This window comes from Mesocricetus auratus, unplaced genomic scaffold, assembly GCF_017639785.1.
Source record: "Mesocricetus auratus isolate SY011 unplaced genomic scaffold, BCM_Maur_2.0 Super-Scaffold_100018, whole genome shotgun sequence".
NCBI classification, from domain to species: domain Eukaryota; kingdom Metazoa; phylum Chordata; class Mammalia; order Rodentia; family Cricetidae; genus Mesocricetus; species Mesocricetus auratus.
In genome coordinates, this window is record NW_024429199.1 from 21,203,923 (window position 1) to 21,219,540 (window position 15,618).

Here is a 15,618-nt window from a genome sequence, read left to right on the forward strand (position 1 = left end):
GAAGAATTGCCTATCAGGCAGCACACAACCACCACGCCCTTCTAAAGAACCAGGGAGGACAACAGAAACCACAGAACAAAACACCCACCAAGACCAGATATCAGCACCTAGAATTACAGTCGCTCAAATCCAGAAGCCTAGACACCAGAATTAAAAACACAATCACTGACAACCATGATGATATGCCTGCACTAGAGCCCATAAACGCTACTATAATGGGCCCTGAGAATTGTGACAGCTGAAACACAGGACAAAGTCCTTAAAATAGCCTTTATGAATATGATTGATGTCCTTAAAGAGGAAATAAATAAATCCCACAAGAAATCTGTGAAAATAAAAGTGATGGAAGGGAAAGGATGAAACAATTTCATGAGCTGAAAGTAAAACTAGAATCAATAAAGAAAATCAAACTAAGGGAACTCTGGAAATGAAAAAGTTAGAAACCAGAACAGGATCCTCAGAGGCAAGCATCACTGATAGACACTGAAGACACTGTAGAAGAAACGAATACCTTTGTCAAAGAAAATGTAAATCTAAAAACTAAACAAACAAAAAGCTCCTGGCACAAAACAATAATAGGAATAGGAATAGAATAATAGGAATAAATGAAGGAGAAGAACCCCAGGTTAAGGGTACAGAAGCTATTTTCACAAATTGTAGAAGAAAGTTTTCCTAACCTAAGGAAGGAGATGTCTATCAAGGCACAAGAAACATACAAGAGAATGATGGCTATCGTGTACTAGACGAGAGATTCCCTCAACACTGAATAGTCAAAATGCTAAATATACAGAAGAAAGAATATTAAAAGCTACCAGGGGAAAAGACCAAGTGCTATATAAAGACAGACCTGTTAGAATAATACTCCACTTGTCAGTGGCAATTAGTCTCCAGCCACACTGAGGATGATTCGTGGAGCCAAGATCCACCCTTTCAGTCTGAGGTAGAGGTAAGAGCTAGTGGCTGGCTGCTTTGCTTTTATGATCTTAACTTGAATCACAATATCTATCTCTGGGTTTTTATTATTTGTGCTACAACTACCACCACAGCAGCAGCAGCAACAACAACAACAAAAGCAGAAATGAACAGACACTGTTTGTTGATATTCCTCAATATCAATGGTCTCAAGTTCCCAATAAAAATGAAAATACAAATAGAACAAATGTGAAAAGAGGGTCAATCCTTGCTTCATCCAAGAGACACATATTAGTATCAAAGGTAGACATCACCACTGGGCAAAAACCGATGGAAAAGGCATTCCATGCAAATAAACATAAGAAGCATGCCAGTGTAGCCATTTTATTATCCGACAAGAGATTTCAAACCAAATGAATCAGAGGAGACAGGAAAGGACATTATAAAGGAAAAACCAGGAGAACATTGCAATTCTTAACATATATGCACCAAGCATAAGGACACCCAAGTTTGCAAAGGAAACATTATTACAGCTTTGATCACATATTGACCCTCACACACTATAATCAGAGATTCCAGTACCCTACATCTATCAATAAACATGTCATCTAGACAAAAACTAAACAAAAATCCTGGTACTGACTGCAGTTATAAACCAAATGAACCCCTCAAATTACTCCATAAAATAGAAATAGGAATATTTCTCTGTTGGGGAAGTCCTGTTATTTGTCAATAAAGTACTGTTGAGCCAATAAGAATCTAGATAGGTGGGACTAGGAGTCCAGGAGGATTCTGGAAAGGAGAAACACAGGAATTCAAGATGTAACCGCCATGGGGTAGGAAGCCCGGAATGTCTCCGGTAAGAGAAATACATAGATTAACAATTATGGGGTAAATACTTTAGTCAGAGCTAGCCAGTAAGAAACAAGCAAGGCAAACAGCTTCATAATTAGCACAGAGTCTTGTGTGTTTATTTGGGGACTACAATGCAGCAGAGCCCAGGCGGCTGGCGGGGGATAAACCAAAGCGGCTAGCAAGGAAAAAGCTTCTCTTAACATTTCTCAATTCATTTTATGAGACTTCACTTACCCTGATATCCAAACCACATAAAGACCAAAAATGTTAGAAGAATTTAAGATCAATTTCCCATATGAACATAGATGCAAATTTTTCATAAAATACTTGCAAACCAAATCTGAGAACATATCAAAAAGCTCATCCACCGTGACCATGATCAAGTAGGTTTCATCCTAGAGATGCAGGAATGGTTCAATATACATAAATCAGTAAATGTAATTCATCATATGAACAGAATGAAAGTCAGAAACCATGTAATAATCTCATTACATGCAGAAAATGCCTTTGAAAAGTCACATAATAAGGGTAGTTTACAGCAAGCCCATAGCCAATAGCCAATATCAGCTTAAATGGAGAGAAACCAAAACCAATGCTACTAAAATCAGGAACAAGACAAGGTTGTCTAGTCTCTCCATACACCTATTCAATACAGAACTTGAGGTCTTAGCTAGAGCTACAAGGCAACTGAAGGAGATCAAGGGTATATATATTTAAAAGGAAGAAGTAAAAGTATCTTTATTTACAGATGATATGACAGTATGCATAAGTAATCCTAAAAATTGCACAGGCATCTCCTACAGTTGATAAACACTTTCAGGGGAGTGACTGAATACAAAATACAAAATAAACTTTAAAAAATCAGTAGCCCTGCTATATACAAAGAACAAAGGAACTGAAAAAGAAAGTATGGAAACATCTTTTACAATAGTCTCAAATAATATAAAATATCTTTTGATAGCTATAACTGGGCAAGTGAAAGACTTACATGATAAACATTTTAAAACATTTAAGAAAGAAATTGAAGAAGATATCAGAAGATAGAAAGATCTCCCATACTCACTGATAGGCACAATTAATATAACAAAAATGGCCATCCTACCAAAAGTAATCTATAGATTCAACACAATCTCCATTAAAATTCCAACATGATTATTCACAGGTCTTGAAAGGACAGATTTAATCTTTATAGAGAAACATAAAAAAACTCAGGATAGCTAAACCAATCCTGAATAATAAAAGAAATACTGGAGGTATCACCATCCCCAATTTCAAGTTGTACTACACAGCTATAATAATAAAACCAGCAGGGTATTCAGGGTATACCAACACATTGATAAATGGAATTGAAAAGAAGATCAAGACATAAATTCACACACCTATGAATACCTGACTTTTATAAACAAGTCAGAAATACATACTGGAAAAAGACAGCATCATCAAAAGTAGGCTTGGTTAAACTGGATGTCTACATGTAGAAGGATTCAAATAGATCCATAAAACTATTTGCACAAAACTCAATTTCAAATGGATCGAAGACCACAAATCAAAACAGATACACTGATCCTGATTGGCCAGAAGGTAAATAATGATTTTTTTTACTCAATGGTACAAGAAAAGATGTTCTGTAGAGACCACTGTTAGCAAAGACACTAAAATCAAGAATTCATAAATGGGACCTCAAGAAATTGAGAAGGTTCTATACAGCAAAGGACACTATCACTCCAGCAAAGTGTCAGCTTACAGAACAGGAAATTTTTTTTACCAACAACACATCTGATAGAGGGTTAATATCTAATGCATATTAAGAGCTCAACAAACTATATATCAAGAAAACAATTCAATTTTAAGAAATGGGGTATAGGTCTATACAGAGAATTCTCAAAGGGGAAAGTCAAATGGCTGAGAAACACTTAAAGGAATGTTCAACATCCTAAGCAATTGGTGAAATGCAAATCAAAACTATTTTGAGACTTCATCTTGCACCTCTCAGAATGACTACGATCAATAAAACAAATAACAGCTCATGCTGGTGAGGCTGTGGAGTAAAGGGAACACTTATCCATCGCTAGTGGAAGTACAGACTCATATAACCACTATGGAAATCAGTGTAGCAGTTCCTCAGGAAGCTGGGAATCAATCTATCTCAAGATAAAGCTATACTACTCCTAAGAATAAACCCAAAGGACACTATTACAGAGACAGGCTCAACCAAGTTCACTGCTACTTTATTCAAAATAGCCAGGGATTAGAAACAACCTAGACACCCTTCAACAGATGAATAGATATACAAAATGTGGTACATTCACACAGTAGAATATTGTTCAACCATTAAAAAACAAAATTCACTTTAAGTGGATGGAACTAAAGATAAAATCTTCTTGAGTGAGATAATCCATACCCAAAAGGAAAATATGGTATGTATTCACTTAGATGTGGATATTAGCTGTTAAGTCACTGATAACCAAGCTATAATCAACAGAACCACAGAATCACAGATTAGGTACAGAGTAAGGGACAGGGGATTAGATAGATCTCCCCAAGAAAGAGAAATAGAATATCTAGTTATGATGACTGGTGACTAAAATGGGAGGATCAAGTAGGGAGGGGGAAAAGATAGGGACATGAAGGAGAAAATGTGAGGAGAGACAGATAAAATTAAGGACCATTAGAGTGGTAGTATAGAAACCTAATAGAGTAGAAACTTCCTAAATATATGTACACATACGAAGGCACTCTAAATGAAATTACCAAATAATGGGGACGTCTCTTGTCACCAAATGAAGCTTCCAATACCAGGATTGGGATACATCTAATTGAGTAGCTGGGTAAAGGGATCCAATGGGAACCCTCACATGACCCAAGCTGTTGCCAAGACTATCGTTGCACTCCAGAAACTGATGGCAAGTTTGTTGAAGACAACACCAACACAACTCACTGAATATGGGAAGTCAATGTGTTGCCTACATTAAGACTTCATCCCTCTGTTGTAGAATTTTTGGTACAGGAAGTTACTGTGCACACTATTAAAAGAGAAATGTAAGAACTAACCTAGCTACAAACTCCTTGTTCTACCTGTAAGATATGCTAGTGCAATGGTGACAGAAAACTTGTAGGAGTAATTAACCAACACCTGATTTTACCTTAAGACCCACTCCATGAGGTGGAACCCACACATGACACTGCCTAACTGGATAACCTAAGCAACTGAATACATAGAATACATAGAAATAAAATGACTAGTAAAGATATTCTGCTATACTCATACATCAGTGATTTGCTCAGCCATCATCAGAGAAGCTTCCTCCTGCAGCCAATCTGAACAAATACAGAGACCCACAACCAGACATTATGCAGAGAATGAGTGACACTGCAACATTCAGTCTTAAATGGTATGTCTCCATCAAATTCCTCATCTCAGGGGTCAGGGTACCTCATGGAAGTAGAGACAGAGTTTTAAGAGCCAGGGGCGATAAAGGATACCAAGAATCCAAAGCCTTCTACATCAACATGATCAATACACATATGGACTCACACAGTGGGGGCAGTATGTAACCCTATGCATGGGTTTTTTCCACCACATGTTTTGGCTTCCAGTATAGGTTTCTATGCAATTCATGAGAGTTTCATGGGTTTCTGTGTTGGTATCTATTTCTTGTGCCTTTTCTTGAGTTCATTTCCTTCTGTTTTGTCTTATTCTAGTGTGTTATTTTTTTGTCTTCGATATTTTTATTTCTTCAGGAGTGACTGAAATACAAAATATAATTGAGTCCCATCATTATTGTCATTATGTAAATGGCTTTAAGAGAAAACTGGTCAGATGAATATTATTGTTTCTCACTTTTTAATTGGTAAATAGTTGCCATTGATAAAACAGACAAGCCCAGAGAATCTGTCCAGAATGTTCAAGATATGGTGTATTATACAGCAGGCCTGCTCTTGGGGAGACACCTAAGACATAATTATGTGTACTTCTTGATCTCATCGTACAAGACAAGCACAAAGGCACCACCCATGCCCCTGAGAATGTTGGACCATGCACCCTTGAAAAAAGCCTTGCTTCCTTCATCACAAGCAATCTTCCTCCAGCAGTCAATTGTGCCTGAATACATGATATCAGTTCCTTTGCGTTCAGACTGCATCATCATACAACGAACCGTGTCAAAGGGATAGGAAGTCAGGCCCCAACAGCAGTGACGGACTGTGCAATCATCCAGCTGATGAAGATATGGGTATTCTTGGGATCTGGAAGCATCCCCTTTGCAGTGTCATAGATACCAAAGTAGGAAGCTAGGTAGATGATAATGCCCTGTAATGACACATTAAAGCCTTGGTACGGGCCCCTAATCCCATATGATTTGTAGATCTTAAAACCAGGCAGTCACCAAGTCCTTTGATTTCCCTTTCAGCTCCAGCTTTGCCCACATCAGCTGCTAGACGGGTATGGGCAAAATCAAGAGGATACACAAAGCACAAGGATGTGGCCCCAGCGGCACCATCTGATGCCAGGTTCCCCGTAAAGTAGCGCCAAAACTGGGTCCTCTTGTCCACACCACCCAAAAAGATCTGCTTGTATTTATCTTTGAAGGCAAAGTTGAGAGCCTGGGTGGGGAAGTATCTGATGACATTGGCCAGGTTACCACGCCAGAAGGACAGGACTCCCTGTTCCTTGGGGATACGAACCACGCAGTCTATAATGCCCTCGTGGCTTATCTGCCGTGATTTGCTTGCTGGCATGCTGCACCTGCAGCGGCAGCTTGACCCGCTCGATGGGCGCTACCGCTGTTTTGGAGATGGCCGCAGCCACTCCACCTGCCAAGAAGTCCTTGGCAAAGGACACAGCGGCATGTGTCATGTTGAAAGAAAGAGAAAAGGCAGAGGAGCGCGGGACAGGACTGGGCTGACAACCAGCTTTGACTCCTGGACTCTGGGGTAGTGTGTTATTTTTAATTCACGTTATATTATTACATTTCTATCCATTAGAAGCCTGTTTGCTTTTTAATGAGAGACATAAAGGGACAGGAACAAATGAGAGGGAAGATAAGGAGAACCTGAGAAAAAGAGGGAGGGGAAACCATAATCAAGAAATATTATGTGAGAAAAAAATCTATTTTCAGTCAAGGGGGGAGAGAAGGAAGCACAATGAAACTGTGGGTTGATTGCACTTTCCAGAAAAAATTTTAAAATGCTTTTACATGTATAGAAATTAGAGAAATTTTAGGAAGGCTTCAGTTTAGCCTACATACCCCAGCATGAATTCAATTTTGCTTTTTAGCTGATAAATCCTCAGACGAAAGGTAGTTCTAAATTTGCACTTGCGTATTCATGCCAGACTTGTAAAGTGTTCTGACAGTTTGGAAGTTAGCTTCTGGTTTCCTTTCTGTTTGTGTTTGAGACAGGTTCTCACTCTGTAGGTCATGCTGTTCTGGAACTCTCTATGAAGCCCGATGAGGATGATTTGATTGAGTTAATGTTTTTGCTGCATCTATAGCCAAGAATCACACGTGCTACACTCTACTTCTGTAAGCCAACTTACTCCTTGTGTCTACGAAAACCCCTTCTATTTGTACAAACAAACACTTGCAAAACAGACATTTTAACCTTATCTCCTCCATTCTGTAAACATACATACTCCAGAAATTTCCTTCTGTGTTCCTCAGTTTTGCAAGCTAGAATGCAAACTCACAAAATAACAGAGATGACTAAAGTTTCAGCCTGAAAGTGATGTAAGAAACCGCAGATCCAAGCACAGTTCCTGAAGTATTCACGGCTAGGTCCACGGGCATAACGAACCTGCATTCTCCAACTCTCTGAGTGGTGCTTAATTTCTCAAAGGCCTGATTTCTGCAACAAGCCCAGATGGGGCATTGAACTCACAGTAATCCTCCTGCCTCACTTGCTCCAGAGCTGGAATGACAGGCATGAGCTGCTATGCCTACCTTGGAGGTAAACTTCTAAAACTCATCATTTATCTCTAAGACCCTTCCCATTTGTTGCACTGGTGACAGGAGGAAAAAGACTCATGTTGGTTGTTGCTTTTAATTATAAAAGAGAGAATACCACTATAAAATATGTAAAATAAAAACTATAAAACATGTAAAATAAAAGTTATGGGTTGAGGCAATAGCTCGGTTAGCAAATTGCTTTTCCGCAAGCATGAGGGGCTGAGTTTGACCCTGAGAGTCCACGTTAAAAAACAGGAGGACACACTTGTGATCCCATGCTGGGAAAGCAGAGACAGGCAGGTCCCTGGAGACTGTCTGGCCAGCCAGCCTAGCTAATGTGTGAGACGAGGACCTACAGGGAGAGACTCTGTCTCAAAATCCGCGGATGGCATTAAAAGAATGACACTTGAAGCTGTCCTCTGCCCTCTACTGCATGCATGTGCACCCCCACACAGCACATGCACAAACCCAGACACAGAAGACTTCTCTCCTTCTGCTTCTATTTCTTGATCACAGCCTCCCTTTGATAGTTTTGTGTATCTTTTGATATGTCTTTACACATACACACACACACACACACACACTTTTTTAAACGAAGGGATCACATCATACAAGATGCTCTTTAGCCTTTTTTTTTCACCTAAGTTCTCTCCATTGACATCTGCCCATCGGAAGTTTACTATGATATTTTTGTTTATACAGTCAATACTGAAATCTACTGTTTTATATGTATGTATCTCAACTTTTTGCCCCTAAATGGATGAGCATTTATATAAAACACAAAATGAAACTCTGGGTGAAAACAGTCTAATGAACACTTTCTCTCTTTTCCTCTCTCCATCCCATTTTTCCGTCTCCTTCCTTGCCCCCTTCCTCCCTTGTCTTTTCTTTCTTTCCTTCCTCTTTCTTTCTCAGTGCTAGATATCAAACCCAGGATTTTCATCCTGTTAGGCAGCCATACCCCTGCTTCGGGTCTAAGTAGCAGATGTGGAATGATTGAAAAGGCAATTCATTTCTCTGTTCACTGAATACCAAACCTGAAACTGTAAACAAAAGGATAGCCCTCTGCAAGGCTGTGTGTCAGGCAACCCCACAGGATTATAACAGAGCCAGCAATTCCTACCCACCTAGTGACCCCATAGATGAAGGACAGACAAAATAAATGGAAGGGGCTGCAGAGGAAAAAGAAGAGATCCCAAGAAACCCCACAGTAAATGGCTTAGCTGAAACTTGTATGGAATTCAACAAGTTCTTTACAAAGTCTGACAATGTCTGAGCTGATGAAGTGGCTCAGAAGGAAGAAGTTTGCTGTGATGACCTGTATTGGATCCACAGAATTCTCAATGGAAGGAGACAAGCAACTCCTTCAAGTTGTCCTCTGCCCCCCACACTCGTGTTGTGGTGTGCGTGCTTGCACCTGCGCGTACGAGCACACAAACACACGCGCATAGAGGCACAGTAATTACAAATTGAGAGGAGCGACTGTGAACCTTGACATTGAAAGAGTTGCATTAATAAAGGTAAAAAATACCTGCTTACAGGGAAAGGTGTAATGAAGAGAGGCAAGCACACCAACATGGACCTGCTCCTGAAAAGTAGGTCCTGCAGGGAGGGACCCTCGGCGTTAGCTCCCTGTGCCTCTGCCCCAGAAGACCTTCCAGGGAGGCAGACTGTGGGATGGAGGACATCATTAGGATCCTCCAGACACATGGAAGTCTAGACAATGTGTGTGTTCGTGTCTTGGTTTTTAACCAAAAAGTTCAAAAATAAAAATAAACCTTAAAAAAATCAGCATGAATAAAGACTTAAGGAAGGCATCTTCATGCACCTAGCAATGCACCTGTATTTCAAGCTGTTACAGAAGAGTCCAAAAGTTAGAAATGTCAGTTTCACAGAGGAGCTGCCATAAACCACAGCTCATGTACTAGTGAAAGGAGAACTTACTTTAGTACGTTTGGTGTGGTCTGGATGTGTGGTGACAGCCTCTACAACATCCAGCTAGCCCTGTACCTCCACCTTTGCTCTGCTCACCGGCTGGCTTACCCAGAGCCACTCTGCTCCTGAAAGACTCACTCATGTGACGTGCCCTAGAAAAAAAGAGTCATAATAATACCTTTTATACTGTACCTTTATTGTGCTTTCCCCAACGTTTAGATAGTTTTAGATGCACAAATGTTTGTCACTGTCTTTTCATGGCCTAGAGTACCCATCACAGTAGCACTTCTGTAGAGGTAGGCAGCCTAGGAAGAGCCCAGGAGCCCACATAACGAAGGTGTGTGCTGTAACCAAACCATCTAGGTTTGTTCAGGGACACTTAATAATTACCACACAATAAAACTGCCTAGACAATGCCTCTTTAGAGAACATGTGCCCGTTGCTAAACATCATGACTCTACTTTTTCCTAAATGTCTATGTTTTAGCATACCTCACTCTATTAACCCCCTATTGATTCATATTGCTGCAATTAAAAGTTTTGAAATTAAAATGTAATTGCTTCACTCCCTCCCCTCCCTACTGTCCCTCCAACCCTTCCCATATCCCCTCCTTCCAGCCCCACCTAGATTCCTCCACACTCTCTTTAAAATTGATCAGTCTGGGAATCCAGCATGGGACTGATCAAGACCCCGTGAATGGGGGTGTCAGTGAGGAGGCCTAGGCAATCTATTGAGCCTTGGGCAGTAGATCAGTACTCATCCTGAGTATACACATGGATTTTGGACTCCCATCCAACAATGTGAGATGCACTCTCACCCTGAACTCTTGGGGGAGGGTCTAGGCCCTGCCCTGGATGAAATGACAGACTATGGACACCCCCATGGAGGGCCTCACCCTCCCTGGGGAAATGGGGGATAATGGGGGGGGGTTGGGAGGAGGGCATGGGAGGAGGGGAGGGAAAGGGAGAGGGACCTGGAACTGATTTGTGAAGCAACCTTGCTTCTAATCTAAATTTAAACTTAAAAATAAATAATAAAAAAAGAAAAAACAAACAAACAAAAATGTCGACTACCTGGTGTGTGACACTTCCACTAGAGTTGTTGGTAAAAAAAAATTGATGGCATATTTTTGATTATTATTTCTAGATATATGCAAATGTATAAATAATATAAGTAATAACCTGCTGAGTCTATTTAAGGTGTTTTGTGTATATATGATTTCAAGGCAGACCACTTGGTCCTGATAACTAATTAGAGGACTCATCTCTGAAAGAGACTAATTGTCTCTTTACCAGCAGTCATTGCTTGCTTGAAGTTCTTTGTCTGGAGTGAAAACCTATGACATGTCCTTCTTCCACATTAGTATATCTATTGAGATTTTTGTTTAGGTATCAGGATGAATATCATAGCAGACTTTCTAGTCTTATAATCTTTTTCCCCCTCTTCAAAACTGCACCTGAGCCTCAGTTGCAGGAATCATGTTGTAGATGTAACCAGGGTGGTTGGACTTCACATGGTCTGTTGGTCACTAACTTAGGACCTACTGTTGTTTTCTGTATTGGTCTCCATTGGCTGTAAAGAAGCTTCTTTGATGAGGTCTTGAGTCACAATTATTTGTGGGTGTAAGGATAATTTAAAGAATTCAGTTAGGAACTATACTTTTTAGTAGGTTCTTGTCTAAGATCCATGACCGCACTAGCCCCAGGTAGTTAGGCTTCTAGTACCACACAAGATTTACCATTTGTTGAGTTGGCCTTAAGTCCAATTAGAAAGCTGTTAGTTGCTGTCAAAATATGAGTCCCACTATTTAGGAACATCCTTTCATACTGGCCATTGTCACAGTTTAAACCAGATAGGATTATCGACTGCTTTCCTCACGTGGCAGCTTACATATTAATTACTCTCGGGTATGAAAACTAGACCTCAACAAAGAGGTTTGCAGATTCATCCATATTATTAAGGTCAGGCTTTTTAAAAGTTATATAAAGTTTTTATATATAAATTAACTATAAAAGTCTGGGAAATTTTTCTCAGGTCATCTCCAAGTAAATCATAGGAGTTAATTGAGCAACCACCTAACCACTTAGTGAGTTTTAAAATCCTGACTTGTCCAAATTAAATATTTGTTTGGAGTAGACAAGCAAGGAAAAGCACATTTTGCTTAGAATAAGCAGTAATTTTGTGCATCCCACTCTTTTTTTTTGGGAGAGGGCTTTTTTTCTTTCGACACAGGGTTTCTCTGTATAACTGTCCTGGCTGTCCTGGAACTCACTTTGTAGATCAAGCTTGTCTTGAACTCATAGAGATCCTCCTGCTTCTGCCTTCTGCATGCTTGGATTAAAGGCATGTAGCACCACTGTGCTGCATTTACTTTCTGTCTCTGTCTCTCTGTCTCTCTGTCTCTCTCTCTCTCTCACACACACACACACACACCTTTTTATACAATTCAAACATGACACTTATTTCCTTAATTTCTCCTCCCCAAAGTGACTTTCCAAGGTGAGATCATACCTTCATAATATACCAAGTGTTACTTTTAGCTCTGGCAGAAGTAGAAGAGGTGGTGATTACCTCCCAATAGAAAATAATGGAAGGACGCTGAAAGTCACAATTAAATGTGATAGCAGCTTGCACACAGAGAGAGACAACAAAGTTGGTGCAAAGTTCTTCAGCGACAGTGATGATGCATCTTGGCAGGAGGTCAATGCTGGGACGTGGATGAGCAAAGAGCATCATCAGTCTTGGGAACCATGATTGCAGGTTTTAAGCCATCAATTATGTATGTTTCAGTTGAACATAAAGATAAGCACAGTGCCTGTGGAACTACTGTACAGGGAGCAACATGATTTACAATGCAATGATTCTCCTGACATTTTGTAGAGTTTGTTTAGGAAGAGAAATAAATAAATAGATAAATAAATAAATAAATATCAAGAGATTGACCTGAAACTTGGGCATTTTCTCACCCTCTTCTTAATTAGTGAAAGCTCACTATTCCTCATTTGTATCGTTCCTCTTCATTCCTGTTTCCAAAGCTCCAAGTCAAGTTGTCGTCTTTCTTTACAAAAATATTCTAGTGGTATTTTTTTCTGTCTGCTTCTGAGTTCCTCACCCCTTCCATCCATCTTCTTCACTGTTATCAGAGCTCTTTGTGACAATTCCCTGATTATTCCGAGAAAAATCCCACACTCCTCAAAATGTAAGGTGAAGCTTTCTCTGAGCAAGTTCCCACCTTCCTTTCCAGTGTCCTTTCCATGCAGCCACTCCAGGCTGGAGTACGCACTCCAACCATTACTGTCACGCCTTTGGACTTACCACACTGCTTTCTCTTCTGGAGTTGTACACACATTTCTTCTTTTTGGATTCAGTTAACTTCCCACTTTTTTTTTACTTGATTTTATCCCAAAGTCAATCTTGTGTGCCTTTGACATGCGATCTTATGCCTTTGACTATAACTCCTTTCTTTCACCATTGTTATCCAGTATCTTACAAGAAGTAACCTAAGGGAGAAAGAGTCTATTATGGATCATGGTTTAAGGGCATATGGTCCATCGTGGCAGGGAAGTCACAGTGATTGGAGGAGGAGGCAGCTTGTTACCTGTGGTGTTACATCCATAGTCAGGAAGCAGAGGTATTGGAATTCTGGCACTTAGCTGATTTTTTCCTTGTTGCTTTTACATTCAGCTTAGGTTACCAGACCATGGAATTATGCTGCCCATATTCATCAAGAGTTTTTACACCTCTATTAATCCTCTCTGGAAACACCTCACTCTAAACACACAAAGGTGTTCTTTACTAATTTCTTAATCCAATCAAATTGACAATGAAGACTGATCATTGTGCCCTTAAAGAACATAGTGACCCTTACCTTATATCAGCATTATGTGTACTTATTAAGGCATACTTCATAATGTACTTGTATATGTAAATGATTTGCTTTATGAAAATGTCCAAATCATTATACCACAGCATGTATGAGGGAAAATCCAGATATTTGATGTAAATACACTCTAGATTAATGAACGAAACTGATTTTTGTTTTGCTACAAGGTGGTTTCCTTTGGAATGGGGATGTGGTTAGACTTGAGGAATGATTATACTTATATACTAACCTTTTTTTACTATTAGGCTTTAAAGCAATCCATATTTTATGAGTGTCAAGTAAGCATTGAGCACTAAGTAAGTAGACTTGTGTTCAAGCCATGGTGCAGCATTGTTATGTGATGTTGAACAGGCAATTAGCTTCATTCATAAATTAAGTATTGAGGGGATAAGGAAGACCTTACATAGACATTCTGCAAGCATTTGCCAATAGCCTTAAAAGCTAAATAAAGTGTCCAAAATGATATCTGGTCTGCTCAAATCCACATTAACTCTATTTATCATACCAGTATTTGTTTCTAGACCAGCAGTCACAGAGTGAGCAGTGATCTCTAGTCTCGAAGTCTATGAAAAGGCTATTGTAAGAGAACATATCATTGGATTTAAAGTTTGTTTTGAAAAATGAGTGTGTCAATATTTTCTCATGTTCCAAAAGAGATGTGTAAAAGGGTATTCCTAGAGATCCTTAATGGTATAATTTAAACTGTACTCTATTTTACCAACATTGTGGCCTAATTAGGATCTACACATCAGTATAAATGATTGCTTGTTTACAAAGTCAGCTGTATGTGTGCACCGAATTAAGACAGCCAGATATTTATAAGCATTTGGGAATTTAAACCACCAAATCATCTTATTATTTAATAAAACAGATATAATGCAATTATCAACAATGACCACATCTTTCTTACTCTAAATCGTAATCACAAGCAGAAAAAAACCCTGTTGAAAGAAAGTTGAGTGAAAGAAGTTGAGTTTTGTTGTATAAACTAATGGAAAGTGGCTGTATTTAATCCCGTAGAAACTGAAGACTAAGTTATTTTCACAGTAAGTTGAAGGATATATCTTGCCTGTGTTTCCTGTTATGAGCTTGTTCTTCCTTGCTCCAATAATTGGTGCTAACATGTGATCAAGAGATTTGGTGAATATCGAATATATGCAAGACTAGGGAAGCTACCACTGCTATTTTTATTAGTATGAAATACTCAAAGCCAGGTTACAAAAACATATGACAACAATTAGAACTTTAAGAATGAGGTCAGTAGATGTTGGGATTTAACTCAAGATGGATACTCTCAGTGGACCGGCACACAATGCTAATGTACCAAATACAATGTAGCTAAAAGTGGTAGCATTTGGTCTGTATGTCTGGAAATGAAGGATGACATATGCAAGTAAACTGCAAGGAAAATGGATTGAATCCTAACCCAACACTTTCCAAATTCTTATGTGCAAGCCAAACCAACAACTTTTGAATGTTGTTGGCTTGCAGAATGAAGTTTAGCAGGCTTCTGCTACACATCCCGAGGTCTCAGCTATTCTATATCCAATGATGTCAAGGACAGATCAGATTGAGTGGTCAGGCGCCAACCAAGGCCTGACTCAGGACCATGGACAGCGGAAAACAGTTTGCTACAGCTGTGTTACCCAGTTAGTTCTCTATTTTCTGTGAACAGAATCTCATCACAAAATACATTATCAGGATTTCTTTTAGCTACTTGGGTTGTTGCTGGCCATCTGGAGGTTGTCTAGTTCATACAGGTACATATCTGTCTAGAAGAAAGAACTGGAAAATTCTTACTATTGGGCTTTAAAGCAATCCATATTTTGTGAGTGAAGGGTGTTTTTGCGTCCTCAGACCAAAAGAATGTATAAAATGTCTAACTACCAGCATGGTGTTGACATTATAAAGCATATACCTGAAAGGAAGTAGCCCTCTCAATTGCATGTTTGTTGAATGCTAGTCACATTTGCTGCTGCTAATCCCTCTGAATGAGAGTCAATGAGACATGGTGAAAAACAACAACAACAACCAAAAGAAGAAGAAGAAGGAAGAAGAAGAAGAAGAAGAAGAAGAAGAAGAAGAAGA

General features: G+C 39.4%; 1 pseudogene; it reads right to left on the reverse strand.

Moving 5' to 3' along the window:
- Nucleotides 1-5,661: 5,661 nt before the first annotated feature.
- Nucleotides 5,662-6,622, reverse strand: LOC121144494 (annotated as a pseudogene).
- Between the last annotated feature and the right edge of the window lie 8,996 nt (nt 6,623-15,618).